Here is a 26,417-nt window from a genome sequence, read left to right as displayed (position 1 = left end):
TGACTTTTGTTCTGTCATACTTCTATTTAGGTTTTTAAAAAGTTACTCTAAAGAAAATATAAAATGAACAGTAATACAGATGGTATCCCACTGAGTCAAACATCTTGAACTGGTTCTCCAATGATAATTTGTATTTGAGAAACCATGGGTGAGTAGAGAAAACTTTGAAGAAAAGACAAGCTATCTGGGCTCCAGTTCTAGCTCTAGTGATTTTTCTGTGAAAATGTAGGCATACCGTATTACATCCCAGTTCACAGATTTTCCAATCAGTGACAGTGAGGGTGATGCTACATAGTGGGAGATATCTTCTTCTCTCTCCTTTATTCCACTCATGAAAAGCATCCTTATTCTTTAAGATTTACCCTACCCAACTACTCTCTGTTCAAAAAATGTATTAACTTACTTATTGTGGTAATCATTTTGTAATCTACACATATATCAAACCATTATACCTTAAGTTGTATAACACCTTAAAATTATGCAATGTTATATCTCAATTTTATCTCAGTACAGCTGGAAAAAAATTGTGTAAATATTTAAAAATGTATACACACACACACACATACACAACACACACAGTAAGGGGTTGAATGACGAAATGAAAGACTTGCTTTTCCAAGAAAAGCATGCCATCAAGTTTCCAGAAAAGAGGAATTTGTTGGAAACCCATCACCCTCTGTTGTAACATCAGTCTCGATCAGAACAATATCAGTTTTTATCGAGGAGCTGCCATTTAGAGCAGAGATCTGTAAACTACAGCCCATGGGCCACATCTGGCCAACCACCTGTTTTTGTAAGCAAATTGTTATTGGAACACAGCCACATTTGTTCAGTTACATATTTTCTATGGATGCTTTCATGCTACAATGGCTGAAGCCTGACTCAACTAATACAATAGACAATATAACTGGCTTGCAAGGCAGGAATCAGTCACCTCCAGCCTGTGAATTCCTCCTAATAAAGAAGAAAGCTGAAGGGTCAGTAATGAGGGGTAGTTTATTCAGTGCAGGCCTCCTCATTTTGCCTGTTTGACATTCATGAACCAATGAGAGAGAATATTAGAGAGAGAATATTACAGCTGGTATGGGAGCAAGATATATCATAGGACCTACCCCCATTCATCAGAAAATAAATCCCCACTTGTAAATGTTTTCCTAATTCCATCAAGATCACAAAAGATTACGAATACTACAAATCAATGTTATTAAAAATGATATATAAATCAGTAAATTGCATGAATGATCAGTAATGCTGAAAACCAATATCTTAAGCCCTCAAAGGACCTGCAGTTTGACTTCTGAGTCTAAAAGAGGCATTAAGTCTACCCTTAACAGCCAGTGAACCCAGGGAGGGGATGAGAAGGTAAGGAAACTGGAGATTGGTGAATAAGACTCTGAGTAGATGAGAAAGAAGACTCTTTGACTCTTCTTAAGTCTTTGAGGTTGCACTCATTGGGAGATTGCATTATTGGTCAGGAGATATTCACTCTCCTTGCTCCAACACCGTGGACAGGGCATAATTCCCAGCCTCCATGACTGGGCTTGGCCATGTGACTTGCTTTGGCCAGTGGGCTGCAGGTGGGAAATGATAGGAGGTCAGTTTCAAGCTTTGTGTATTTCTAATCTATCTCTCCCACTCCTGTATTCTCCATGAGAAGTGGATGTCCAAGTGTCTGCTGCTGCTTCAGCCTGGGTCCAGGAATGAGAGCCACGTGGAGTACTCCTGAACCTGAAGTGCAGACAAGACCCAATCCACAGACCAAGCCTGACCAGCAGACCCATAAGCAAGAAATAAATCTAGTAGTGAGAGGCCACTGATATTGGGGGTTATTTGATGCTACAGTAAATCTGACTAACACAGTTCACTTCTTTGCCAATGAGGCTGTGGAAATGGTACGTTTATTATCAGATTTGTAAATTAAACACTTATGAAAGCTTGAACAGTAACTAAATGCCCATTATTTCATTTTGCACATAAGGAAGCTGAGATCGGAGAGTGAGTTGCCCAAAGGCTCTAACAAGTCAGTGGCAGAGCAAAGAGAAGAGGATTCCTGCCTTGTAATACCTAATTCTTACCCTGATTGGTTTGATTCATCATTAAGTCAGTCTTCTTAACCAACTGTGAATTTAGCATTGTAATCTAATAAACACTCCACACTCCATGCTATGAAAAAGTTCAGAAAGTGCTATCAGGAAAAAACAGCTGAGTTATTTTTAGATAAAAATAGGTACCAATATATCAACATTGCACCAGATCTCCTCAGAAATTCTCCATGAGATCACGGCCAGATGAGTCCTGACACTAAATACAACCACATTTTATATTTCAGCCTAAGAGTTAACATTCACATGCTCCAAATGATGTTCCAGATTATCTTTCCAAGCAATCTAAATGGTCAGCAGTGGTGCTATTCCCCAAATAACTCAGACATATGCTCAGATTAGGCAATAGACTACATGATTCTTATCTGCTAGTCCAACATCAGATGGCTGATTTTTCCTATATTCTTAGAACTTCAAATTAGGAGAAACTTTTGAGGTTATATGGTTCAACGTTCTAACAAATAAAGCTGAAGTTTGACGATCTGAAAGATCTGGTTTAAAACCCCACCTCTGCAAAGAACTAGTGCATGCCCTTGAGAAAATCATTAAATCTCTCTAAGCCTTGGGTTTTCCATCTGTAATATGGAGATAACACTACTACTACTTCAAAAGATAGCTCTAGAATTAAATTAACACAGATAATCAAAGCACGTGGTACAATATGTGGGACAATGTAAGCATGCAATAAATATTAGCCATTATTATCATTATTATTATTACTGGATCCCCAAAAGATGGCCATTTGGCCTACTTTTTGAAAATCAACTTTATTGAGGAAAAATATGCGTGCAATAAAATGTACCCCTGTTAAGTACATGGTACAGTTTGGTGAGTTTTACATACATACATTCATGCAACCACCATCACAATCATGATATAAAACGTGTCCATGACACTAGAAAGTTCCCTTCTAACCGTTTAAAGTCCATCTGTCCCAGCCCCAGTCCCGGGCAACCACTAATCTGCTTTCCACTAATCTGGGATGTCATTATAAATTATTGTTTCCTGTTCTAGACTTTTATGTAAATGGAATACTGGTATATGTATTTTGTGGCTGAATTCCTCTCCTCAACGTATTTTGAGATTCTTTCATGTTGTAGAAAATATCAATAGTTTATTCTTTTTTATTGTGAGTAATAGTCACCATTGCATGGGTATATTACCATTTCTTTATCCATTCATTTGTTAACAGGCAGTTGGATTGTTGTTCCATTTGGGGGCTATAATGAATAAAGCTGCTCTGAACATTTGTGTACAAGTCTTTTTGTGGACACATGTTTTAATTGCTCTTGGGTAAATACCTAGGAATAGGATGGCTGATTGATGATATGTGAGTGTTGGCCTTTATAAGAAATTGTCAAGGACCTCTTCAAAGTGATGATAGTATTCCATGCTTTCACCAGCAATGCGCAATAACTCCAGTCGCTCACACCCTCACTGATACTTGATGTTGTCAGTCTTTTTAATTCCAGCCACTTTAATAAGTACATTGGTAACTTATGACGGTTTAAGTTTGCATTTCTCTGATGACCAATTAGGTAGTGTATCTTTTCTGATATTTATTTGCCATCATTATATCCTTTGTGAAGTGTCGGTTCAAAACTTCTACCCATGGAGAGACAAGGGCAGGTATTTTATTATTATTATTATTATTATTATTATTGAGTTGTAAGAGTTCTTTATATATTCTCGCTATATATAGTTCTTTATATATATTCATATATATATGGCAAAGGGCTTTTGTTTTATTTTTTATATATATTTTATTTTTATATATATTTATTTTTATGTATATTTATTTTATATATATTTTATTATATAATGTATGCCATATATATATATATATATATATATATAAAGAGAGAGAGAATATTTTTGTCCAATCTGTACATCCAGCCTATTTTAAACATACTAAGGAAATGTCACTCTCCTCCAAGACAATTCTGAAGTTTGATGGCTCTATGTATTAAGAATCTTGGGCTTATGTAGAAAAAAAGACCACTTCTTTATAGCAAGGATTGACAGACTACAGGCAAGGGCCAAACCTGGCCCACAGCTTGTTTTTGTGAACAAAGTTTTATTGGAACACAGCTATACTCATTCGTTTACATATTGACCGTGTCTGCTTTTATGCTACAAAGGCAGGTTGAATAGTTGCAACAGAGACCACAGGGCTTTAAAGCCCAAAGTATTTACTATCAGTCCCTTTACTGAAAAAGTTGGCCAACTGCTATTTTATAGCATTGGCCTGTTTGTTCTAATGCAGCTTTTGGATAACAGAAAAGAAATCTGTCACCTCCTTCAAGGGTTTAAGACAACTTTTCTGTCTCCCCTTCTTTTCTTCAGGCTTAATAAATATCTCTCACCTTTTCCCAAAATAGGTTTTCAAGCACCAGCATCATCTTTGCCTTCCTTCAGCTTGTCAGTTCCTATTAAATTGCCAACCGCAAAGCTATCATAGTCTTCCTTGTGATCAAATCACTACAGGAAATGAGAAAACCATTTACTCCTTTAACTTGGACTGCACAGGTTTTTAACAACCTCAACCTATGGCTTCAATTAGAAATGTGGTCAGTTATAACCCCAAGTGTTATTCTACTGAGAGAGATCTCCCCCAAGATTCTTTACTCATTCGCCCATCAGTTCATTCAACAAACATGTGAAGTGACTCTTGTGTTCAATGCATTGTATAAATGGTTATTTAAATCCAGATGCAAGATGCTGGATTCATACCTGTTCAATTCTATGAACCATGACTCGCATTCCAGCATGTCATCTATGGCACGGGCTATTGTTAAGATTATCTGTTATTCTGCAACAAACTGCTCTAAATACAATGTGTAAATAAAACAGTAACAATTTGCATAATCATGAATATGCAATTTGGGCCAAACTCAACAGAGAATGCTCATCTCTGTTCTATGTGGCATCGACTAGGGTCCTCAGGCACCTCTCTCTCCACGTGGTCTCTCCAGCATGGCCAGGGTAGCCATCCAAAAGCTCATGTCCTAAGAGACAGCCAGATTGAAGCTGCATCACTGTTTCTAACCTAGTTTTATAAATGACTTAAGGTCATTCTCCCACAGTTTATTTGTCAAGGTGGCCATAAATTCCTGCCCCATTTCAAGCCAGAGGGAGAACTAGACTTCACCTCTTGATGGCATGTGAAAGAAGATGTAGACAGGTCTTAAAACTGCCACAGCTACCATCACTCTAATTGGAATGATGGTTCTCAAACCGGGGCCATGAGGAGCTCTGAGAGTCCAGGAACTGAATTGAGTTTCCCAGTTGAGTTTCTCCACTGTAAGGACAGAACTTTAACATTTATTCTCCTAACCATCTCTCTCAAGAAGTAAATATTTATTTCTGTGTATCTGCGTCCACTTAGGAGGCTCAGAAGCAAAAAAACAAAGCATTCCACTGGCCTGTGTAAAACAGGCTCTTTCAAGTTACTTTTCTCCAGTCTGGAATCTGTGGCCTGGAGCTCAGCCTCAGGAAGACGACCTCGATGTCTTTATGATTAAATTCAAAGAGGAGAATAAATGTTCCTGCTCTCCTTGGGCTTCTGAAAGATGCCATGAAATTTTGCTGATGTAACTGGATAAAAGGAGCTCTTTATAATACGTAAATTTTGCCAGCACTGTCTCCTTAGACATCTTCTCAGGCTGGCAGAGAGGTAATGCATCCTGAGTGCATTTAAAGTGAACTGGGCTTTTCTATTTTTAACTAGCATTATTTTTTAAAATGTTAAATATGAATCCTATTACATCACTCAAGGAAAGGTGGATGGAAGTTTGAAATAGACCCCAGAATTGTTAACTTAGAAGCAGTGAGGGTGCTAAGGAGTACAGGCACGTGAATTTTGAAATTAATATCCCAGCTCCAATGACATCAGTATGAAACCTGAGGAAATCATGTAACCTCTTTGTGCCTCAGTTTCCTCATTTGTCAAGTAGGAAGAAGCCAATGATAAATACTCACCAATGTTCCAAGTGACTTTCAATAAATGTGGAGGGCAGAAATGCTTCGGGATTAACTTCTACCCTCCGGGCCCCAACAAGGAAAAAGAAAGAGCAAAATAGAGCAAACGTGGGAATTAGAACTAAAAATTCTGCTTCCAAATAGCTTTATGTAACCTCTCTGAGCCTCTGTTTCCTCATCTATAAACTGCAGGTGGCCATCCTTGTATGGCCCATATCCCAAGGCTACTGGGCTAATCAAATGAGATAATGCATGCAAAAGAGCACCATAAACCATAATAGCCTCTGCATCTGCATCTGTCAATGGCAGTGTTAGAGAAAAAAAAAAAAAAAAGTTGTGCGAGTTGATCAGGTTCTAAGGTAATAATATTGAGAAAGTGGGAAGAAAGGGCAGGAGTTGGAACTCAGCTGAGCTCTCGCCTTTTGGTCTGAAGTGATAAAACAAAATATCTGGAGCATGCAATGATGTGATTACTGGACATGTATTCTACAAGACAGCAGAAAGGCGAAAGGAGGAAGGGTAGGGCTAACTCGCTCGGATGGAGGACCAGCTCTATCCATACCAGGCAATGGTGTGAATCCCGTTGCCTGGTTCTGATCCTGAATACAGCACTTCTAAGCTGCAAGACCTTGGCAAGATAATTAAACATTCTGTGCCTCAGTGTCTTCATCTGCAGAATTGGGATAATAATAGTGCCCCTCCATGGAGTTGTCGTGAAGATTATATTAGTTACTGCAAGTGCTTAGAACTTGAGTGCTTCCCATAAATACTCAGTATATGTTATATTTATTCATTCATTTATTCCACTCAATTAACACATATTTATTGAGTGTTCAATCTGTGCTAATCCCTGTTTTAGGAACTGGGCATATAGTCATGAGTAAAACAAAATCCCTGCCCTCAAGTAGCTTGGAGTGTGTTCTAGAGCATTTCCAGAAAGACAATAGACAAACTCTTATACAGGATGTCAGTTCAGGGCTTCCCTGGCGGTCTAGTGGTTAAGACTTCACCTTCCAATGCAGGAAGTTCGGGTTTGATCCCTGGTCGGGGAGCTAAGATCCCACATGCCTCGTGAGCAAAAAAACCAAAACATAAAACAGAAGCAATATTGTAACAAATTCAATAAAGACTTTAAAAATGGTCCAATCAAAAATATCTTTAAAAAAATGTATGTCAGTTCATGATAAATACGATGGATAAAAGTAAGATGGGGTACAGGGGATATGAGATTAAGGGGTTGCAATTTCAGGTAGAGTGGCCAAGGAGACTTCCTTGATCTCTGATATATTGAACATGTAGGCACAGGTACGGTGGGCTGCCCAGATACACCTCAGGATGTAGGCACTCATTCCGCCTACTACCAGGACCTCTAGCTGCTGCTCCAAGACTCAGTCAAAGAGAGCTTTCATCTCAGACCATTTCTCAGAAGGCAGCCTGCATCTATGACTGGCCAACATGGAAGTACAAAAGCCTAACCATTTGTCCTCAGCTGGGACAACTCTGAAGGGCCATCCCAGCTCCCTGTGGGATTGCTGGAGGTCTCCATTGAAACTGCATCATGGTACAGCTTCTCCCTCTGCCCAGTCCTGCATCCCTCCCCATGTTGTTGTTGTTTCAGAGCTCACTCCCCAGTTAGCCTCCTCCACACAACCCTCAGAGACCTAGACGCTCTTTCCCAGGAAATCTGACCTATGATGAAAGCTAAGTAACTTGTACAATATCTTTCAGTGTGAAGGGGTGGAACAAGGATTTGCCCCCGGGGCTGCCTGCCTCTGTGGTTTGGGGCCTCTTCTGTTGTTATCAGCAGTGGTGCATTCCACTCTGTTCCAGCCAGTGAGGCAGCAGGAAACTTGGAATTTCTTGGAATTTCTGAGCAACCCAGAGCACGAGGGTGGGTGTAGCTGTGGATAAGAAAAGGAGAGGAGGTGTTAATTTCAAGAGCAGAAGACATTAAATTGAAACCCAATGATGATGAAAATGCACCAACACATTTTGAAAAGAAACTTGTGATATTTTAGAATTTGACTCATTTTTTGCTACAGATTCTTAGTCCTTTTGTAATAGATGTACAATGGTTTATTTTATATATTTAAAAAGTAAACCTCTTTCCAACTAAGTTCTAGCTTTAGTTTGGTTTTCTATCAAGTCTGTTTTCATACGTTTTAGAATGTCATTTTTATCTTGGGATAAAGTAACTTTGGGGAGCCCCAAAATGTGATCTTCCTCCTAATCTCAACGATGTACTTATTTTTATATCTGGATGCCTTGAAGGATACCTGCCTTTGGTTCAGCCTGCATCCCAGATACAACAGGTCCAGAAGCTGGCAATATGGTAAGTAGACATCCCAGACTGGGAAAAGGAACACAGAAATTCTTCAGGTGTTGGGAAAGTCTTCCTGAAGCAGTGTCACAAGCCACTGGAGAGGAATCTAGGAGACAAAAGAAAATTAGAGTCACTGTAGTAAAATCTAATGGAGAACAAAAACCAGTAAAAACATCCAGGACCTGAGGAAAAGAACTAATTCCAAATTTACATAATTTTTTATAAGTACTTTGGACCCACTCCAGATGTATGTTTGCAAACTGCATTCTCACAATACCTCTGTACGGAAGGGGATATATTAAATCTACCTTAAAGTTGTGTAAACTGAGATTCATGGCAGGTAAGTGACTTCCCAAAGTTTATACTTGTGAGTTGAGACTGAGTACTTCAACCCTGACTGGCCAACACCCAGTGCCATGCCCAAGAGCAGGAATTCATTTTTATGATCGTTGGAAATACAGCTCAGGGAAAAAAATTCCAGTTCTTTCATTGTCCTACTCTTTCCTGCCCTGAGATGCAACATTGTAACCCTTGTTAAACTTGAGCCAGGCAAGTGGATTCTTTGAGTTCATCTGCAAGTATGTGTAGAAGGATCACCCTCTCTGGAGGTACAGTTGTTCCCTTTACCTGTGGTTTTACTTTCTTCGGTTTCAGTTATCCATGGCCAACCTTGATCCAAAAATATTAAATGAAAAATTCCAGAAATAAACAATCGATATTTAAATTGTGTGCCATTCTGAGTAGCTTAATGAAATCTCATGCCACTCCACTCCATCCTGCCTGGGATCCCCAGCCATCACCATCATCTGCTCCTGGCATCCAATCATCAACATCATCACAGTTCAATGATCCAGGATCACCCGAAGCAGATGATCCTCCTTCTGAAGTAGCAACAGAAGGTCAACAGTATCCTAACACTATGTCATAATGCCTACACCATTCACCTCACTTCTCATCATAGGCATTTTATCATCTCACAACATCACAAGAAGAAGGGTGAGTACCGTACAATAAGCTATTTTGAGAGAGAAAAAGAAAGAGGCCACATTCACATAACTTTTATTATGGTTCTATTTTATTATTAGTTGTTGTTGTTAATCCCTTACTGTGCCTAATTGATGAATTAAACTTTATCATAGGTATGTGTACAAAGGAAAAAACATGGTATGGTTCGGTACTATCTGCGGTTTCAGGGCACCCACTGGGTTTCCTGGAATGTATCCCCCATGGATAAGGGCCAACTACTGTATTTGTAAAGATTAAAATCTCTTTTGCTCTCCCAGAATCTTTTAGACCTCCACTGTGGCATTAACATCAGTGGATGAACTCTACATTATCAGAGCTGACACAGAAAATGTTACAAAAATTTTAGTTGCACAGCCACCTTCAGACAAGTTCCAGCCTCCCCTAGAGCCAATGAAAAGCATGATACATTGGTTCTGAGTAAGAAATGATTAAAAGAGAGGCCTAATGATATCTCTACTAATGACTCTGAATTTTATTTATGCAGTGTTGGCCTCTTTCCATTTCAGAATCTTGGATGAATGTCTAAACCCTGGTAATGCCTCAGAGCAAATGTTACCTAATCTCTAACTGAAGTTTATAAGAATTCAATGGAATCCTATCCGGCAGAAGTATGAATTATGAATTATTTTTATCTTCTGTTTTCCTTGAGTAGTGTGTCCTTGAACATTTAATCTCTCCGAGCCTCAGCTTCCTCATCTGCTAAATGGGGAGATCAATGGTCGTTCACTTATTATGCAGGGCTAATGTGAGCAACAAGTGATCCCTCTGGTCTCATATTGTGTGTCGACTGCTTAATGAAAAAAAATTCTAATCACGTTCCCTCCCCACTTCCCCATGCTCAACAGCCTTTGGGAGTTGCCAGTTGCCCAGGGCAACCACTTGAGCTTGGTCCTCCAGACTTTTCACGAGCTGGCTTCTACCCCCTGCCTCTCCAGGCTCCACAGCACAACCTTCCTTCTCACCACAGTCAAAGGTGCCATTCCTGAGACCCTTTACTGACTTTCACTTTGCATTGCTCTGTTCAGTCAGCTTCCTCTCTCTGAAAACCCCTTGCCCTTTCCTCTGTCTGCCTGGTGAAATCAAGTTCATAATTTAAAACCCTACTCTCAAATGTTCCCCTAGAGAAACTTGCCCTGCCCCTCTCTGGCCAAGCCCTGAGCTCTACGGAACTTTGTCCATACCACCAGCCACGACCAAAAGTGTTCTGGCCATACTCAAGGTTACCCCCTGGGATTAGCAGAATCACAATCCAGCAACTTAGGTCTCCTGGCTCCCCTGCTCTCTTTCCACAGATGCTTCTGTGAAAAAAATACAAAATTATTCTAGGAATTGTGGGAGACTCTGATGAATGCCCAAGACACTTATTCCATGTTTTACAGAGCTAATCTACCCAGTTATTCTAATAAAATTGTGGAAACGCAATTGGCCAGATCCTATGACTCACTCACCGCTGGCTCTGGCTCCTCAGATAAGGCAAAGAGAGCTGGGTACGGAGCTTATCCAGATAATAAACCAGAACAAAAATGAACTCAGGGGCTGTAATTCCATCAAGGGTCTCTGATAGTGACAGAAACCCCCAAAGCAGGTTTCTGTGGTCACAGGAAAGACCACCTCAGTGAAATCATTAGTCCCTGCCATATTTGGCTTTGATTCTGACAGCGACAAGACTCACCAGATAAGCCCACTGGTTGCAGTAACGGATTGAGTGTGGGCAGCAAGGCTGTCCACAAATGAAGGATTCACTTTACGTCAATGAAAGCACATGAATCTCCGTTTAGTGGCGCCTTGAGTCCACAACCTCAAAATAGAATTGCATCTCCTCCAACTAGAAAACCTTCCTGTAGGCAAAAATTGAAATACATCAGGATGCATATAAGTCACAGGGAGAGAGCTTTTGCTGTTATATCCAACTAGCCATAAATTCTCATCAGGTATGGGATGCCAAGAGAATCTGTAGGCAAAGAGAAAGTGGGAACAAAGTGATGACTCTGCCTTAGAATAATAACATGGGGTCTTTTGCATAACATTGTACAACAATTATCTTGGTAGATCCTCACAAAATCCATAAACGTAGGTGAGTAAGCAGCATAATTGTCCTCATTTCGCACATAAGAAAAATGAGGCCCAAAGATTGTGAATGAATTTCCCAAAGTCACGCAGAGGAGAGGCTCAAGGCTAGAAACAGTCCCCAGTCTGACCCTTTTCCACTCCACTAAACAGCCTTCTACCCAGGGGCTTTCATGCACCATCAAATAGAGAAAATCAGAACCACTGAGCTTCTATAAAAGAAAATGGAAAGTACTACATTCCAAAGGAAACTGGTTGTTTCTGAAGCTATCAGGTGATAATATTTTGTATTATTAATAATAAAGCCAGACTAGGTTTTCTTATCCATACTTTTGGTCTTCACTCTCCATGGAATGTGTTTTACTAGGAAGAGACTATAATGTATCTGGAAATGCATGGGATTTGGCATCAGACATGGGTCCAAACACCAGCTCTGCTATTGACTAGCTGTGTGACTGAGGACACGTTAATTGCTTTGAATCTGAATTTCCTTATCATGAAAATAGGGATGATAATAGATTCATCACAGAAATAGGGTAGGAAGTAAGCAAAACAGCATGTGAAGAGTGCTCCACAGGGTGTACCTGGCACATAGTAAGTCCTCAAAACTGTCTGCATCTGGAGAAACAAGCTCCTTCACCACGTCACATCTGCTAATGACGAGCAGAGCACTCACAAGCTCTTTTAAAGACTGGCTTCTAGTAGGTCTGTGTCTTTATTCCCATCTTGCCACTAGGTTCTTCATGACCTCTTTTTTTTTTTTTTTTTTTTTTTCCCTTAGATTCCATATATATGTGTTAGCATACTGTATTTGTTTTTCTCTTTCTGACTTACTTCACTCTGTATGACAGACTCTAACTCCATCCACCTCATTACAAACACCTCCATTTCATTTCTTTTTATGGCTGAGTAATATTCCATTGTATATATGTGCCACATCTTCTTTATCCATTCATGGACTTGAGGATATGGGGAGGGGGAGGGGTGAGATGTGACAGGGTGAGAGAGTGTCATGGACATATATACACTACCAAATGTAAAACAGATAGCTAGTGGGAAGCAGCCGCACAGCACAGGGAGATCAGCTCGGTGCTTTGTGACCACCTAGAGGGGTCGGATAGGGAGGGTGGGAGGGAGGGAGATGCAAGAGGGAAGAGATATGGCAACATATGTATATGTGTAACTGATTCACTTTGTTGTAAAGCAGAAGCTAGCACACCATTGTAAGGCAATTATACTTCAATAAAGATGTTTAAAAAAATAAAATAAAATAAAAAATAAAGACTGGCTTCGTGCAGTGCGGCCCCACCAGGGCACTGCTCTTGGCTCAGCATCTCACATTTTGTGAAGCAGGGGCACATTCACGATTAGGGAATCAAATCATTGTCTTCAGATCTCTGTCATTGGGCGAGGAATTAAATCAGCCTTTTTATCCACCAGCAAAAGGGAAAGTCTTTCTTTTCTTTATTAACGGAGTTGCTGACTTATTAGTTCACATGAAACGTGTCCTAAGCATCTGAAATAAACCCCAATACTGGGGAAGTGCTAGATGTCAGTTAAAATTTTTTGAGCACCTGCTAAGTGCCAGTCTCTCTGTAAAGCACTTCCAACCACATTGGCACATTTGAGCCTTGCAAACATCCCTACTAGTAGATTCTCTCCATTTTACAAGTTAGGAAATGGAGGCTCAGAGCCGCCCAAGGTCACATAGCACCTACAGTAGCTGAGCCAGGGTTCCACCTCTAATGTTCTTCCCCTTTCCTTTAGGACAAGGGCTCACGGCCATACGGCTCCCAAGTCTCCATCAAAATCAGCTTCCAACAGAAAGTACCAAGAGTGAGCAGGGACAGATGAGAGTGAGAGAGGCCCCCATCACTGACTCACGACCAGGGGGAATCCGTGTCAGACCTTCATGCACTCTGCCTCTTTACTTGTGAAATGGAACAGTACCTTATTTGGTTTAGATTTAAGTCAGTCTCAAATTACTAAGTAGCCTGATTCATTTCAGAATTTCGCATGTGTAGTATGTTTCCCAGAAAGCCATTTGGAAGACTAGCCTTTCTTTACGTTTGCTTTTTATTATTTTACTAAGAGAAAAATCTTCTTTTCTTTCACATTCACCCAAAATTTATGGAGTGAATGCTATGTGTCTGGCATTCTAACTAGGTTCTGGGGATAGAGAAACCAACCAGAGAGACTCCATCTCTGCCCTCATGGAGCTGATAGTCTACTGGGAAAGACTGGACTACCAATCACCAAACTGTAAAAGTGATTATATAATCAAAATTCTGATGAGTGCCCCACAGGAGTTTAGAATGCAATGAGCGCTATCAAGGGACATGCCGCAATCTCGGGGTCAAAGAGGGCTTCCCTGAGAAAATGATGCTTAAGGGGAAAGCAGAAGGATGAGTACAAGTTAGCCAACTGAATGAGGGTAGTGATACTCCAGGCAAAGGAAACAGCCCTTGCAAAGTCGTGGAGTCAAGAAGGAGCAGGACTTATTTGAGGAACTGAAAGGAGACCAGAGTGACTAAAGCATAGAGACCCAAAATGGAAGGAAAGGATATGAAAACCGGGCCAACAGAAGGACGGCATTGCTTTCAAAAGCACTCATTGGTAATGGCTTTAGTCCTTGTGAACATACACCCTCAGCCCCACGCACATGCTCTGTAATATAGCTGATATTTACAGATGTTAGACCTCAACAAATGAAGGGTTCAACTGATTAACTTTGTTTCTCCTTCTCTTCCTCTTCCACCGTCTATTCTTCTTGATCATGATCCTACTTTCTAAGTGTGGTAGGAAACGGAGAGACAAGGAATTTCCTAAGAAGCTGTAGGTGTTCAAAGGGTACAAAGTTCCAGTTATGAGATGAATAAGTTCTTAGGATGTAATATGCAGTGTGATGACTACAGTTAACAATACCGTGTTGTTTACTTGGAAGTTGGAAGAGAGTAGATCTTGAAAGTTCTCACCACACACACTAAAAAAGGTAACTGTTTGAGGTCATCTTACTGTAGTAATCACTTCACAATATACCCACATAGTGAATCATCACGTGGGCACCTTAAACTTACACAATGTTATATGTCAGCTGTATCTCAATAAAGCTGAAAAAGAAAACAAAATTCAAAAACAGTGAAGAAAATCTGCTTTGCACAGCCTCACGGATGTCTCTAAGGGAACACGGTATAACCTTAAGCAAAAGCGATACATGTCAGGGATTTTTCCTTTCTTCTGCAAAACTGGAGTGTTTAAACATCTCAGAGCACTTACAGGATTAAAGGGGGGTAAAGTACATAAATCTACTGAGTGCAGTGACCGGCACAAATAGTTATGTACTAAACGCCCCCTTCTTTCCTACCCACGTGAGGTAGGAGACAGGAAAGGTGCGTTGCTTAGGTGGGACTAACTGCTGTAACAAAGAAATTCTATGCACAATGGCTCAAACATGAGAGGAATTTACTTTTTGTTCACTCATGTCTAAAATGGGTGTTCCTGGCTGGTGGCCAGATCTCTTCTGCACACAGTACAGGGACCTTCATTCCCTCTCAAGTCTCTATTATCAGGTTCTTCTGCCTCAAGTTGGCAGAAAGGATAAAATGTGGAGGAGTACTGCCCTGGCCAGGCCTGAATATCAGGGCCCTGTTGCATGGCCACACCTAACCGTAGGAAATCAAGTCCCGCAGGATACCTGGGGAGGAGAGGCAACGGGTGTAAGTGACTGGCCAGTCGTCTTGGCCACCCCACCAAGATGAGAGGGAGCTCTCTGTTACTAGCCTAAGTAAATAAGCGTACCTACAAGTAGGTACTACACACCTCCTTCCTGCAGCACTTCCTTGAAGTCTAGGGCAGGTGTGGCAATAGCAGTGAGTAGCGCCATTATCTTCCTCCCAACCTCCTGAAGCTCCTGAGAGCATGTTAGCAGCCTGACTTCTCCCTCTCCTTATCTCCACAAGCACCCAGTCATCGGATTTGTTTGCTTTTCTCTCCTAAAATATGTGAAAACCCTTCCTCTTCCTGTGATGACCTCCACTGCCCTTTATCTTTACTCCCCTGATTCATGGCAACAGTTTCCTTACGTCATCTTTAGCCAGACTGGCTCCCGTCCATCCCATCGACTTCGGACTCCAGTCCCCCTTCCTAGCCAGGGCCACCAAACGCACTTGCCACTGGCCTGTTTTAATCCTATACGGCGCATCGAAGTTTGCAGGATAACGTCCAAAGCCCCTAATCTGACAGCTGACAGGAAGCGGCCCTGCCTCCCGTAGAGCCTAATCCTTCTCTGAGTCCAGCCTTGTACCTACCTGTCCGGCAAATTCTTTATGGTGCCCTGCATACAGCCGCCAGGCTTTCTCTCCTCCAAGTCCTCTTTGCTCCTGTTAACCTTCTACTGGTATGCATGTATTTAAAGTCCATCCCAGGCATCCCTAACTCCTGGAATCCCTCTGTGACCTTCACCTTGCTCCTCTGTGTTCTCAAGATGCCCTTTGTATATATTTCTTGCTGAACTATCACTGTAGTGATAATGTTTATCGGTATTTCATCCACCCATCGCGCTATCCCTGACACTCCCAGCAAGTCGACAATTTTGAGAGCCTTGAACGTCATTCTAAGGGCTTGGAGGTTAACCCTGGAACGTAAGAGGAATTGCTGAGGATTTCTGATAAAGGGAGCGATACAATGTAGTCAATATTTTAAGAAGATAAATCTAGGGGGAGACCACAGGTAGATTATGGGAGGGACTAACCGGATGCAGGACCACGTGTATGGAAGGGAGAAGATCAATTCAACCAGATGCTATCTGTGTGACCTTGAGCACACCACCTCTCAGAGTCTTGTTTTATTTATGAACAAAACGGAAATAATAAATCATGCCGAACCGTCTCACCAGGTCAATGTGAGGACACTGCGGAATAATGTATACTAAAGTGCTTTATAAAGTCCAGTGAAATTATTAAGGCTAGTAGTTAAAATCCAAATAAATCCAAAGTGAGACACTCCTACCATGTCTTCAGTGTCGAATAGAGTCCCTTTCTGAAGTCAGATGCGTCCCTGGACTGCCCAGTATTCCCCTGTGCAATGCGAGGCTAAGATTATCCCTACTTGCCTGTCGCCTGTGAGCTGACTTCCAGTATCTGAAGGGTTGTCATGCGAAAGAATGGGATTAACTCCACGGAGCTGTGTGACGGTTACCAGGAGACAAATACTGACTCAACCTAAGGAAAAACTTTCAAACTGTCAGAGCTGCCCAAAGGCTGCCTGGGGCTGGGAGTGCAGGTGGGTGGGCCGTGAAACCCTTGAGATTAGAGATGATGAAAACAAAGCTGGGAGACCATGGTGGCCGAGTCCACACATCAGTAAGGTTTGGACTGGTCGGCTTCTAAATGTCCTTCCAATTCTAAAACTTCATTGTCTGCTGCCCCTGGGGACGCCTCTATAACTATGCATGTTGCTCACATTGTCCGTTTATGACATGAAACGGTTGATTTAGAGTTTTCTCTCCTCCACTAGGCTAGGGTCATCCAAAGGGCAAGGACTGAGTCTCCTCCAACCTGGGATTCTCAGTGCCTGCAGCAGCTTCTGGAGCACAGTAAACCCTCAGTAAGTGCTGGTAGAATGAATGGATGGATGAATGAATGATGTTGGGTGTGTTGGGATGATGTCTTTAAGTTCGGGCTAAGATGAGTATTTCATAGTGAGGCTTGTGTGTGATCATGTTGGTCTAGATTGATACTTTCCAACTTGGAGTCCTTCAACTCCTAGAAGTCCTTTTTTCAGTATTAAGAAAAAAGCTAAGGGCTTCTCTGGTGGCGCAGTGGTTGAGAATCTGCCTGCCAATGCAGGTGACACGGGTTCGAGCCCTGGTCTGGGAGGATCCCACATGCCGCGGAGCGACTGGGCCCGTAAGCCACAACTGCTGAGCCTGCGTGTCTGGAGCCTGTGCTCCGCAACAAGAGAGGCCGCGATAGTGAGAGGCCCGCGCACTGCGATGAAGAGTGGCCCCCGCTCGCCACAACTGGAGAAAGCCCTCGCACAGAAACGAAGACCCAACACAGCCAAAAATTAATTAATTAATTAATTAATTAATTTAAAAAAAAGAAAAAAAGAAAAACGCTAATAAAAGTCGGGTGTTTGTCCATGTTACAGAGTGCCCAAAATTCAAAACCACTCAGTTTCTCTGCATTTAGCTGGGAATTTATCAACTTGGTGTGGTCACTCTTTATCTCCTATAGCAAACCATCACACTGGAACTTCAGATGTATCATCTCATTTAATCTTTATGTGAAACCTGTATGTTAGGGCATGCTGCCTCTAGCTTACAGACAAGAAGATATGGGCTCAGAGGCGTTTTGTGACCTGCTCAGTAATGGAGGTTTAGAGCGTCAGAGGCAGAATTTCGACCCAGTTCTGCCTGGCCTCTAAACTCACGCTCTCCCCACGTAATACTCGGCTTCATTTCAGAGAAGGAGGCTTCTCTGATGTGTGTGTCTTTCACTGAGATGCTTCAGATGGGGGTCAGTCTTGGCCATTAGCATTTCCTTCCCTTTGATGAGAACAATGGGTGTTCTCATCTTCCCTTCTGACCACTCAAAAACCCCTGAATTTAACGAGAAGGTAGATGCACTATCCACCAAATTATACCTGACCTCATAGAGTTCCCAGCCTCCAAAAACCCCCAACACCACAAGCCCCCTCTTCCAGCTGAATCTCCTTCTTACCCTCAGATGTTATTACATAGAAGAACATCAAGAAGTCTCCCAGGCCCTCTATTCCAGACCTTATATTTTTCTAGTGTTGACAACTTAATACATGTCCACACTTCCTTTTATGGGGAAAGATAAGACTCTGATGGTAATCAGAGCACCAGGGTAGGAAATGCCACATTCCTCCGTGTAAATATTTGACTAAGCTTTCTCCGGGCCATGCATCATTATGCCGAGCCCCCAGAAAAACTTCAGGTCCACAGATCTGCAGGTGAGATACCTTGGCAATGAATTATGAGAGGGCTTGTTTAAAAACCAAGGCCAGAGCAATGTATTTCTGGAAGGGGTGAGGAGGCCTGCTCTACGTGACCAAAAGCTGTTCTGATAAAGCCAAGAATAGAGGCTGGGTCTCAGCTGGGCTGGAGTTTCTCCTTCAGTCAACTAATCCCTGAAAAGAGGGACCTGTTTGGATGGTTTTTAAAAGAAGAAATGACTGCAACTATGTAGCTAATGTCCATGTAAGGGAAAAACCAGAAGCAACCTGAAGGTCAATAAAGAATTACTTACATCCACCAATGCAGTGGGCAAACAATAATAAAAGTATTGATAATCATAGCTAACATGTATTGATTGCTGACAACGTGCCATTATAGGTTCTTCTCATTTAATCCTTACAACATTCTCCTAAGGTCTCTTAAAGTGTTCATTATGCCATTTTACACCTGAGGCAGAGAGAGGTTGAGTAACTTGGCCAGGGTTGCCCAGTAAGCAAGTGATGGAGCAGAAAACTATGCAGACATCGGAAATTCTATTATAAATGAATATCTGTTGACTTTAAAATACGTTCATGATATTAAAGGGAAAAATGCAGTTTCCCAAATTGTGTGATTCCATTTTTTTAAATTATGAGAAATGGAGAACCATGGCTACTATTAAAACACACACACACACACACACACACACACACACACACACACACACACACCAGAAAATAAAAAGTGAGGAAACTGGGGGCTTCCCTGGTGGCGCAGTGGTTGAGAGTCTGCCTGCTAATGCAGGGGACACGGGTTCGAGCCCTGGTCTCGGAAGATCCCACATGCCGTGGAGCAAATGGGCCCGTGAGCCACAACTACTGAGCCTGCGTGTCTGGAGCCTGTGCTCCGCAACAAGAGAGGCCGCGATAGTGAGAGGCCCGCGCACCGCGATAAGGAGTGGCCCCCGCTTGCCCCAACTGGAGAAAGCCCTCGCACAGAAACTAGGACCCAACACAGTCAAAAATTTAAAAAAAATAAATAAATTAAAAAAAAAAAAGTGAGGAAACTGGAAGTGTAGAGAAATTGGAACTGTTGGTGGGACTGTAAAATGGTGCAGCTGCTGTGAGAAACAGTATGGGCATTCCTCAGAAATATAAAAATACAATTATAAAGTTTTTGATCTTTACATCTGGAAACTATATATTGTTGCTGCAATAATTTCTTCTTATATTTGAGGCCAGATGTGTTGGTCCTAAAGCATGAAAACATTGCCATCAACATGCTGTCCATCTTCATGGAGGCTCTGGACAATAATCTATTTTTGATCTTGTAAAGGTAGACATTACTCATACCCGAATTGTGCCCTGAAGAGCATATCTTGTACAGCTAGTCATCTGAGGCCAAACTCTTCTATTGCAGGCATTCAAAAATGGCTTTCCCTATTTTTTCTTTTGTTGCCTGTGCTTTTGATGTCCCACTTTTTTTTCTAATGGCCAACCAATTCTAAAGTTCAGCTTTCATGAACATCATTGAAATAAACACTTCTGTGACAGGTTGTGGTTCATTGCAAAGCTGTTGTGAACAATTCCACTTTTGGGTATATACCCAAGAGAATTGAAAGCAGGATCTCCAAGAGATATCTGTATATCTCGTAGCAGCACTATTCACAATAGCTAAAAGGTAGAAGCAACCCTAATGTCCATCAGTGGATGAAGTGTTCTCTACGTACAATAGAATATTACTCAGCCTTAAGAAAGAAGGAAATTCTGATACAACGTGGATGAACCTTGAGGATATTATGCTAAGTGAAATAAGCCAGTCACAAAAAGACAAATACTTTATGATTCCACTTATATGAGGTATCTAAAGTAGTCAAATTCACAGAAACAGAAAGTAGGATGGTAGTTGCCAGAGCCTAGGAGGAGGGGGCATAGAGAGTTATTGTATAATGGGTTCAGAGTTTCAGTTTTGCAAGATGAAAAGAGTTCTGGAGATCAGTTACCCAACAATGTGAATCTACTTAACACTAATGAACTATACAGTTAAAAATGTACCTGTAGTTAAGATTCTTTAAAGATACCTCCATAACAAGAGAAAAGCAGTGAGGGAGAGTGGAAGCTGGAATACAGGGAAAGGAATCAGTTGTCTGCAGAGGAACAGCATTCACCATGGCTTCTGCAGGTACCAAACAGGTAGGCTTTGTGCACTCCTCAAATTAGGCCCATATGCTCAGGTGCTCAGCCTTTGTGTGTGAGGGGCTTACAAGGAGCCTGAATAACCGGACACAGGGTGTCTTCCTCCATTAAAGGGTGTGGATGGCAGGAGTAGGGAGTCAGAACTGTAATTCCGAGCAGAAATATGCATTGCGTGAGCGAGCATTTGCAAAGAAGGCTGAAGGTTTTATAATCCAACTGTAGGCAGAAAAAGTTTGCCTGTCCCTGCTTTAGGGTATATGTGGTATTTTATCTGAGGATGATTGACGCCTGTCATTTTCCTCCCCAGATCTCCCAGATGAAGTGGTGTAAAATGGCAAGAACAGCTGAAAGAAGGAGGACCTCATATTCTAAGGCAGACCAGGGATTATCTTTTACCCAATTCCTTCCACCTTTCTTTATGCTAGTGAGTGGTGTCAAGTTCTGCAAAACCAGAATAATGTGGTTGTCAAGTGGCAGGCGGTTGGGAAACTTATTGGTTTTCCACTGGTAGATAAATTTGTTGTATCCTAAACAAAGAAAAAACCAACACTCTAAGAGGCCAATCACGAAGAGTCACAGTGTATCTGAGTGGTTAACCCTGTGATACCAAAATGACTCATCGGGGTCTGTGAATTTACTACTATTGATTTCATGGGTTTAGGTCCCCATTGTATATTCACAGTACTCTGTTAATTCTACAAATACTGCTGAAAACTTCCATGCCAGAGTTAGCTGCGGAGGCTCTTGATTTGCCCTCACATTTTAAAAAATATTTTTTTGGCCACGCCATGGGGCATGCGGGATCTTAGTTTCCTGACCAGGGATGAACCTGTGACCCCTGCAGTGGAAGTGCAGTCTTAACCACTGGACTACCAGGGAAGTCCCACACTCACATTTTTTTTTAACAAATTAAAATATTTTTATTTGGTTAACATAAAGAGAGGGAAAAATCTGAATGTCTTTTCTATCATGAATATATATATATATATATTTTTAACTTTTTATTTTATATTGGAGTATAGTTGGTTAACAATGTTGTGTTAGTTTCAGGTGTACAGCAAAGTGATTCAGTTATACATATACATGTATCTATTCTTTTACAAGTTCTTTTCCCAATTAGGTTTTTTTTTTTTTTAAGCGCCTTTGGCCTGTCTCAGCAGCTGAAGATGCTGTGAAAGTTTCTGCTTTACTCCACAGTCCGTGGACTCAACCTCCGAGCTGTTGATTTGGGCAATGACAGTCAAAGGTGCTAAAGAACTGCCAAGAACAGAGTGCTTAACTCGGTCTGGTGTTTCTAAGTTTGAAATGCAAGATGGGAGGCTTTCTCGGTACTTCAAGAAGAAAGGGACTTAATACAGGGAATTAAAAGTTTGAACAATTGTGGGATGGGTTAGAGTCATGTCAGTAGGGAAATCTTCAAGGGCTGGAATCCAGGAAGCTGCTACCCCTGCAATCCAGGAAGTAGTGCTGAAGTGGTGAATTCTCAAGAAAATGAGTGTGAGGAAGCCTCTGGCAACATCCCACATGTACTGACACCTACTCTTTGACAGCTGCTGCAGCAAATAAGAACTTCTCCTTCTCCTCGGCCTTCAAAACACCATCCCAGCACCTCTCCTTAGCAGAATCTAACCCTAACCCCTGTCGGCAAAATTCTAGGGAATGTGCTTCCAGGCTAGCTTCTCCCATGCAGAGGAGAATGTAGAAGCAATCAGGGAACAAGGTGGAGTTGATATTAAATAACCCAGCTTTGGGGGAGATTCAGGAAGACTTCCTAGAGAATACAGTACCAGAGACTGGGTTTTGAAAGACCAAGGTTGGCCAAGCCCTGGCCTTGGTCAATGATTCATCAAAGGAGTTTCCCTTTCTAGGCTGCAAGAGCCTGAATTAGGGAAGTACCATCTTCCCAAGAAGTGCTCATCTTTTGCAACCAAAAGAATAGGTAGCTATAAATAGCCTGAGTTTCTCACCATTCTGTGTTCAAAATGGATAACTGCAAGCAACTTTTCCTTCTAGAGAAAGAGATTTAGGAATGTTAGTTACTGAATCAAACAGCAATACCTTCCTCATTGGAAATGTAAGTGGGGAAGGATTTCTCTCAGAACATGTTTCATAGGCAGTTTGGAGTTCTGTCAAGAGAAAGAAACTGCCAACTACAGTGGCTGTCAGGGCAAGGCACAGAGTGAGATCCTAGCCTCTCCACCTTGACCTTGTCCTCCATCTCCTTGGTAGCCCCCTCCTAACCTTCCCAGAGACACATCAGAACTCTCCAGATCACCAGCCCACTGACTGCTCATCTTTCCCTCAAAGTTTAGATTGACAGAAATATTGAAGTGCTGGGAAGGTAAAGGTATGCATCAATTAAACACCTACACTTTCTCTTGCTACATTAGATGCTTTATGTACCTAATGTGTTGAAATCCTCTAAGGGACCTTTGAGATAAACCTATTGCCCCCACTTTCCAGATGAGGAAGCAAAGATCAAGAAAGGTAAAAATAATATTTCTGAGGTCGCACACCCCCTGCTCTCCTCCAGAGAAAATAGTGAGACCCTCATTCTTCTACTATAAGTGAATCCTGAACTCCATGGAGTGTTCCTGGGTCACACGGAGGTTGAAACATCCTTACAGCTTTGCAAGACTATGGAGAAGCTTGAGCTCATCCCTTGTCACTTCCCCTCCTTCCCCCTTCATCCCAGGAAAACGTGGGACAGCCAGATCTCAACATTGTCAGTGACATTAGCCACACTAGGGTTCCACTTCCACCCTAACCTCTCTCTGTATCATTTTCCCAAAGACATGAAAAAAAGAGAGGGCTCCTTTGAGACTAGAGCTCATGTAGATATTCAAAATTTCAGGTCAAATTCGTCTCAGGGAATTTTATTTTTTGTTAGCTTCTTTAGCTTCTACTGTTTCTTTATTAATCAAGTAAATACTTATCTGAGTTAGAAAAAATAGAAAATACATGTACACCTAAAGAAAACTAAAATCTATAAACACATTACAAGGATGAAATTCATAGGCCCTCTGTAAGACAATGAGCGCAGCACTTTATTTTTCTTTTCCACACACCGTCTCATGTACTTCCCAGTCTTTGTTAATAATTCTTTGAAGTTTTGGGATCCAGCTCATAGTTATGACACTACTATTTTATATATTATAAGCATTCTGTATCCTGAATGAATTTCAGGCTTTAATTCCTTTTTATAACCATAATGGTGACATTGAAGTTTATCTCTTCTTTAATTGTCATCACTGCTCACTGTCCTTCTATATCGTGACCATCTAATTCTGAGCTCTTGTGTTTCATTACTCAGTTTGCAAATGTGTCTTAAAGAAGTTTTTCAAGGAGGGACTGCAGATAATATATTTTGTCTCCTTTGCATATCCAGTGATATCATCCTGTTCACTGCATACGTGAATGTTCACAGGAACATATATGGAACATTCCAGGATCACATCCTTTTCTTCCTGAAACTCTATAGATGCTACCAAATTATCTTCTGTCATTTAGTGTGCTGGAAAGAAGAAGACAAAGGCTAGGTTAATTTTTATTAATATGAAACAACCCCATTGTTTCACCTCTGCATATTTACGGGATTTTGTATTTATCTCAGGAGGCTAATCTTCTCACCAGGCTACGTAGATTTGAGGCTCTTATTTTTGGGTTTTCTTGAATCAGGGCTACTTGTTCTTGCCTCTCGTGAGCCTTCTGTGCCTTTAGCTCAGCAATGCTAACTGGTGTCACACAGCTCTACATTTTCTGGCCAACATTTCTGAAATCTCACTTATTGTTACTCTCGTCCTTTCAACCCTTTGTCTTCTTTTCTCTAAATTCTGAGGGACTTTCTCAGATATGTCCTCCACACCCGTGGTAAACCTTCACACAGCAGGAAATAGCGATACTGCCCATTGAGCACATATATTTTTCTTGCTTTCTCCCATCATGATTCCTCCATCTAATTGCTTTGCCTTTTTCCCCTCTAGATCGTTCCTCCAGACATTCTGCTTCCATTTCAGAGAGACCTTCATGCAGTTTGTGGGAGTACCATACAGTTTTCTGAAATGACCATCTGGATTCTGTGATAAATTGTTCTCAGTATTTCTCTGCCTTATTCCTCCCGCCCACCTTTTTTGGGGGCAAGATTTTGCATTGCCCCCTTCTTTGTATTGATAATGATATTGTTTGTTTTACTCATCCTTGGACAGGACAAGGTTGGTTTGTCAGTGTTTGTTAAAGCCAGGAAGAGTGATTTGCTCCATGCATGCCCTAAGGGTCAAATTCTCTTCTCCAATTCACAAATTATGCTCACAGATTTCAGTCCACTCCTTGCTTAATAGCTGGCTCTCCCCTGGGATGCCGTGCATTGAATATGCTTCCCTCTTGCTCAGATCTCAGCCCAGCCTCTGGTTCTCAGAGACAATGCAGGATGGAACCAGCCCAACCCCTGCCAGGCAGAAGCCGCCCAAGACTTTATGCCTTGGCAGCTACTTCACGGCTTTGGCAGGGTCACTTGACTCCCCACGCTACTTCAATCTCTCCCTATTTTCTGTTCAGGCTTTCCTGTGATTCCCAGCATCTGGCTGGACTGGGGGAAATGGGAGAAGAGGGGGAGATAATACTATTTTCGAGGCCAACTCCTGAGGAGGGGAATTTTTTCATGAAGGAAAGCAAGAGCGTGCCATATGCTGGAGTCGAGGTAGCTGACCCTCAATCCAGATCCATCTACCCCATAATTACTGTGAACCGTTCTAGCTTCTGTCATCAGGCTGTACATTCAGTCTTAGCATTCCATCGCATCTACGATTTTAACAAGAAGAGCTGAACGGGGCTTCCCTGGTGGCGCAGTGGTTGAGAATCTGCCTGCTAATGCAGGGGACACGGGTTCGAGCCCTGGTCTGGGAGGATCCCACATGCCGCGGAGCGACTGGGCCCGTGAGCCACAACTGCTGAGCCTGCGCGTCTGGAGCCTGTGCTCCGCAACAAGAGAGGCCGCGATAGTGAGAGGCCCGCGCACCGCGATGAAGAGTGGCCCCCGCTCGCCGCAACTGGAGAAAGCCCTAGCACAGAAACGAAGACCCAACATAGCAATCAATCAATTAATAAATAAATCTTAAAAAAAAAAAAAAAAAGAAGAGCTGAACGGCTTAGCTTGCGGACCCACCAGACAGCTACCATTTTGAACCAGAAGTCAGCAGGTAGTTTACTTCAAACTTTTTCAATTTCCAAGCAGCTATTAATTCAAAGGGTCAAAAATATGTATAACCCCAAAACTGAAGTCCATGGTGGCCTGTCCTTGTCTCCTCTACACAGTCTGGGTGAAAACTTGGCAGAGCAAGAGAAAAAAGGTGACAAAGTTTTAGTTCAGTTTGGATTAGTTTATTTTATTTTGTAAATTTTCTTCACAGAATCTTTCAAACTGCGTTTAGTTTTCACTCAACATCTCAGCCTCTGCAGGCTGTCCCAGTGGAGGGCTCTCCACTACTCTGCTGCGTGCCCCAGGCCGGGTCTGTGAAGTCCCGTTTCTCATAGCCAGTCGTGCAATCTACAGAAGCTCTTTCTCACTTAGAGGCCCGCATGCTTCTTCCTGGGCAAGGTGGCTGAACTGGAGCCCCAGAGACAGGGTCTGTTCTTAGAGAAGGGGGATGGAGTTCCCGGTTACCTGCTGTATAAAAAAGCATCTTTAGGAAAGACCTCATTGAAATCCTGACATCCAAACCAAGCTTTGAGGAATCTAAGGCAAAGCCATGAGGCTATCTGGGAAA

The 26,417-nt window shown here is 41.9% G+C and overlaps 1 long non-coding RNA gene across 16 annotated transcripts in view; it reads right to left on the bottom strand.

Moving 5' to 3' along the window:
- Positions 1–8,369: 8,369 nt before the first annotated feature.
- The window catches only part of LOC133077459 (uncharacterized), a 380,931-nt gene continuing 362,883 nt past the window's right edge, over positions 8,370–26,417 (bottom strand). For 13 of the 16 annotated variants that reach the window (XR_009697732.1, XR_009697735.1, XR_009697721.1 and 10 more), the window contains 2 exons: positions 11,105–11,270; positions 8,370–8,512 (listed from right to left, as the gene is read on the bottom strand). This is a non-coding gene — a long non-coding RNA (uncharacterized LOC133077459). Of the gene's footprint in view, positions 8,513–11,104; positions 11,271–23,559; positions 24,170–26,025; positions 26,318–26,417 lie in introns of those variants that run through there. The other 3 variants (XR_009697731.1, XR_009697728.1, XR_009697730.1) reach the window with 3 other exon arrangements.

This window comes from Eubalaena glacialis, chromosome 17 (assembly GCF_028564815.1).
Source record: "Eubalaena glacialis isolate mEubGla1 chromosome 17, mEubGla1.1.hap2.+ XY, whole genome shotgun sequence".
Taxonomy (NCBI): domain Eukaryota; kingdom Metazoa; phylum Chordata; class Mammalia; order Artiodactyla; family Balaenidae; genus Eubalaena; species Eubalaena glacialis.
Note: the sequence above shows the minus strand (reverse complement) of the source record. Positions and strands in the feature narration are given on the sequence as shown.